This window comes from Penaeus japonicus, unplaced genomic scaffold (assembly GCF_977035675.1).
Source record: "Penaeus japonicus unplaced genomic scaffold, GWHDUDI00000001_assembly GWHDUDI00000033, whole genome shotgun sequence".
NCBI lineage: Eukaryota > Metazoa > Arthropoda > Malacostraca > Decapoda > Penaeidae > Penaeus > Penaeus japonicus.
Window position 1 is genome coordinate 16907101 of NW_028234435.1, and position 5000 is coordinate 16912100.

Consider the following 5000-nt stretch of genomic DNA (forward strand, 5'->3'; position numbering starts at 1 on the left):
TACTTTTGTGCGTGTGACTGGCTATTCCCTTTCTCTTATTCTTCTTTGTCTCCAAATACATATGACCACACAAACACACACACGCACACACACACGCACACATAAACACCTAAAATCTAAGGCCGAGCTGGTGTATTTTCCCATTTGGACTTGGCTTTGATGAAATATGCGGAACTGAACCTCACAAGACTTCAAGGTTACGTATATCCAAACGGGATTAGATAAGCAAAGTTAAGGGTATTCTTTGGAAGTCATTGGTATTCAGATCTGGAGCGAGGACACCCGCATGGATTTGGGCCTTGGACTGGTTTGACCCAGAGCTGCAGTTGTAATTTAGGCGACTTTGTGACCTTCCCTGGTCCACATGACCTTGTCTACGATTCGCATCTGGTGCATTACCAAATGCGCCAATAACATTATTTAGTCTAATCATTTCCCTGTTTGTTTACGTTATCTGATTAGTTCAGTTCTCAATAAATCTATCTTTGTTTCTTCCGTGGTAGTCTCACGTCCGCCCCCCGTAACCTTTTATCTTTATTGCACATCATGATTCCATTATGATAAAAAATACATTTAAGCACGTGGTCCGTCTCCCATCGAATCCCTAGACCGCCGAAGGACATCCAGGTAGTCGTAGGTAATTGCCTCGTCCTTAAGAACCCGGATTTTCTGTCCAGCTTCTTGACATTAAAGAAGCAGCTGCGACCGACAACAGTAGCTAAAGACAGTCTGTTGTCTTCGAGACAGTTGGCTTCATTACGTTTTGAACGCTGTGTTGTAATTGGTGAAACTACAACAGAATGCAACGTAATCGTTTTGATGGAAATAAACAGGAAAAGTACACTGTCATGATAATAGTAAAAGCGAGTTTCATAAGCTGAGAGAGCAATATATCATGATGCGGTGACATTACAGAAAACGAACCATGAACCTGCGTTCTCGGGTAAACTTCGCTAGTTGTGGCATGTTCTTGGCGGCGAGTGGTAGTGCGTCAGTGAGTGACCAGAGACTGTGTGGAAACAACGCCTGTGTCTTGTGAAGTGTAGCAGTGCTGAACAATTAACGTACAGAACAACGCATATTGTTTTCATTGTTTTCATGCTGGCGGGCTTACCTAGATTCTGAACCGGACATGTTTACAATTGTTCAACTAATGAATGTAGAAAATCTCAAACGGGAATTAAGCCAAAGTCATGGCAAGACCATGGGTGGAGTGATCGAAGATGTCGCGATTTTTTTACATCATCAACAATAACGTGTTGCCGGGGAGACAGGGTGGCCTAGGGATTTGCTGGAAATCACGCTCGTACATCGTGGCCCAACTTGGCCACGGCCATGCTTCGCCCTCGAATATAGGGTTGTTAGGTGCGTTAATGATATGACTTTTGCCATTACCAAATATGGAAAAAATAGATCCTCTTATAAACAACTTTGGTATTAGTTATCATTGCATTAACGAATATCAATGGAATCAAATCTGATAGAAAATTAATTTTTACGCTCCTTCCATATTTGTAATCCATATAAATAACTCGCAAATAAAAACCTGTCCACGTTTCTCCGATGGCCGTTTTAGAGGCGGATAACGAAACGATGAATGTAAAAACTTGACGTATACTTGACAGACCTTAATTAATCACCCTGCCATTGGACATTCACGCCCTCTGGAAAGACAATGCATGGAATACAGGACGAAAGTCGACGAGAAGGCAACCGGCAAGGACAACCCGCAAAAAAACATTTTTTTTGTTGTTGTCTTTGTTTGACCTTATTTCCCAAGTCCCGTCACCTGCCTCACCTCGTTTACCTTGGCCACGCCTATCCCAATACTTGTTTATGGAGGGAAGGGGAGGAGGGAGGAGGGGCTAGGGTAGGAAGGGAGGGAAGAGGGGGGAGGGTCGGGGGTTGGAAGGGGGAGTAAGAGGGGAGAGGGTAAGGTGAGAGGAAGAGAGGCTAAGAGGGACGGGGTAAGGGGAGGGATGAAGGAGGGGCAGGGATAGCAGGAGGGAGGGAAAAGGTATAGTAAGATGTTCAGACAAAGGGCGGGGCGTGTGGATGAGGGAGGGGCATCTGACTGTGGGTACACGACTCTTGTTTACGAAGGGGCGGGGCTTCAGATGGTCTCATGAGGGATGTATGGAAACTTTTTAAAATCAGTTTTATAAAACAAGACCTAAAAAAAAACAGACTATTCTAAGAGGAAGAATGTTTATATTTTTCTAATTCATTTCCAAATAGGGAATTATTTGTCGAGATTAAAACACACAGGCCAACACGGTGATAATTAGTCATACTTAGTCGTTATTCTAAGTGTCTTTACTAAGAAAGATAGGAGGAGCTTATGATAATGTGGGAGGAGTCTCAGAAGGTGGATCACTTTGGTAACGGAACTAGGAAAGAATTCACGGGCCTCTTTCAAAAAATACTTTAAAAACGACGAGATTTCTTAACCGAGATTCTTTTGCCTGTAATGACTGTTGATATTTGAAGCATAGAATAGAGAGAATCCGGGAGAATCTGTTACTTCAATCGGGTTTATGATCTTGTCAAATGTTCTGTTTTATGATTAAACTTATAGATATCACGGCTCTATTATAATTTATGTTCATATATGTTTACGAACATATGGGTATATTCTTTTCTATGGACTTTCTAACACAATCAAATATGCTTTTAAAACTTAACCGCATTTGTGCGTATATATTTTTAAGCCTTTCGTAAAGTGTGTTTGCACCGAAAATATTCCACTCAGTTTTGATTATTTTCTTTTCGTGTCTCTAATACGATCTATTCTCTCGACCAAGATGCCGAGAACAGAGGCTTTTATTATACTGCAGTTTATTGAACAGGTTTTATTTTATGTTATTGGTGGAAAGAGGAAACACTTTCCCTTCTGCATTTTTCTTGCATTCATGCATAAGATGGAAGCACGAGATAAGACCAACTTTGAACTATTTCACATTCAAAGTCTGCGCCGTTGCGTGAGATATCTTTTCGTCTTGCCAGCCGTCACGCAGGCAATGAGGCTTGAAAAATCTGGAAAGAATGTCAAAATCAACACGCTTTGAAAGTTGTTTCATTAGAAGGCTGATGATGCGGAGTTTATGACGACGCCGTATGGTGCTGAATGTCTGTTTTTATCTGGTATGTTTATTTTCATTTTTAAAAAGGGACTTCTTCTTATCCTTTTGTTCCTCTCTACGTGTTTCCTGTTTTCAAGGACTGTCTTCCACTTTTCTTCTTTGTTTCTCCTTTTTTTTCTTCTTTAGCCTTTGCATGCAAATTCTTTATTTCATTTATCTTAAGAAGAATCTTGCTATTTGAATATTTTTCTCTCATGCTCAGACGAGCATATTTTCCCATTTTTCTTCGACTTCTCTCCTGTTCTTTCATCTCCGCTTCGTCCCTCTCACTCCGACTTCCTCTCTCTATCTCTCATATCCCCTCTGTCACGTGTCCATAAAGATCCACGTGACATGACAGAGCAAGATACCGTCACGTCACTACCTCCCACCGTCGTATTTTTTTCATCCTTGAGTTTAGATTAAAAAACATATATATATTGATGTAGACTGGTTTTCTTTTATGTATGGAACACTCTTTTAATCTTTCCTCTATCTGATCCTCTCTCTCTCTCTCTCTCTGTCCCTTTCTCTCTCTCTCTCTCTCTCTCTCTCTCTCTCTCTCTCTCTCTCTCTCTCTCTCTCTCTCTCTCTCTCTCTCTCTCTCTCTCTCTCTCTCTCTCTCTCTCTCTCTCTCTCTCTCTCTCTCTCTCTCTCTCTCTCCCTCTCTCTCTCTCTCTCTCTCTCTCTTCCTCTCTCCCTCTCTCTCTCTCTAAATAAACAAATCAAAATATAGAGATGTTTACACGAATTCATAAAGAACGGAAGATTAACAATTAAATTGCAGAGATGGAAAAACAAGATAAATGCATAAATTACAGTATAATTTCTGTTTGCATATTCTATCCAACAATATAACATCCATTGCGAAATATGTATTACATATTGTTTGTTTCCCAGTTAACCGTGTAATTAAGTTTTTGTTTCCTTTTTAAAAACTCTTTCGAAATTCTATGGTGTATTTTCATATAATGCAAAGTTGAATATTTCGAGGGGGTTTATTTCTAGTACCTGCCAGTGTTAAACCGAAGTGCAGGCAGTGTCCGTTACGTGTTTTTGTTTACGTCTTTTACGGCCTATTGGAAGCTGTGTGAATTAATCTCACGGCAACCTTATCTTTTGTTGCTTCATTTTTCGGTTCGACCCTTCTCTGGGGTTTCCCCTCTCACTCACTTCTTGTGTTCTCTCTTGTTTTATTCGGTCTATCTTTCTGTCTGCCTCTCTGTCTGTTTTCTCTCTCTCTCTCTCCCTCTCTCTCTCTCTCTTTCTTTCTCTTTTATTCTCTCTCTCTCTCTCTCTCTCTCTCTCTTTCTCTCCTTCTCTCTCTCTCTCTCTCTCTTTCTCTCTCTCCCTCTCCTTCCCCTCCCTCTTCCCCCCCCTCTCTCTCTCTACCTCCCCCTCTCCCTCTCCCTCCCCCCCTCTCTCTCTCCCTCTCTCTCTCTCTCTCTCTCTCTCTCTCTCTCTCTCTCTCTCTCTCTCTCTCTCTCTCTCTCACCCTCTCCCTCTTTCTCCTTCCTTCCTCTCCCTCTCTCTCTCTCCTTCCCTCCTCTCCCTCTCTCTCTCTCTTTCTCTCTCTCTCTCTTTCTTTCTCTCTCTCTCTCTCTCTCTCTCTCTCTCTCTCTCTCTCTCTCTCTCTCTCTCTCTCTCTCTCTCTCTCTCTCTGTCTCCCTCTCTTTCTCTCTCTCCCTCTGTCACCCCTCCTCCCTCCCCCCCCTCTCTCTCTCTCCCTCTGTCACCCCCCCCCTCTCTCTCTCTCTCCTTCCCCCCCTCTCTCTCTTTCTCTTTCTCTCTCTTTATCTCTCTCTCTCTCTTTCTCTTTCTCTCTCTTTATCTCTCTCTCTCTCTTCTCTCTCTCTCTCTCTCTCTCTCTCTCTCTCT

General features: G+C 42.3%; 1 protein-coding gene across 5 annotated transcripts in view; it reads left to right on the plus strand.

Annotated features, from left to right (window-relative positions):
- Positions 1 to 712: 712 nt before the first annotated feature.
- The window catches only part of LOC122250437 (uncharacterized), a 29234-nt gene continuing 24946 nt past the window's right edge, over positions 713 to 5000 (plus strand). The window contains exon 1 of one of the 5 annotated variants that reach the window (XM_086530462.1): positions 713 to 727. The gene's annotated coding sequence lies outside the window, so the exon portion shown is untranslated. The other 4 variants (XM_086530459.1, XM_086530461.1, XM_086530457.1 and 1 more) reach the window with 4 other exon arrangements.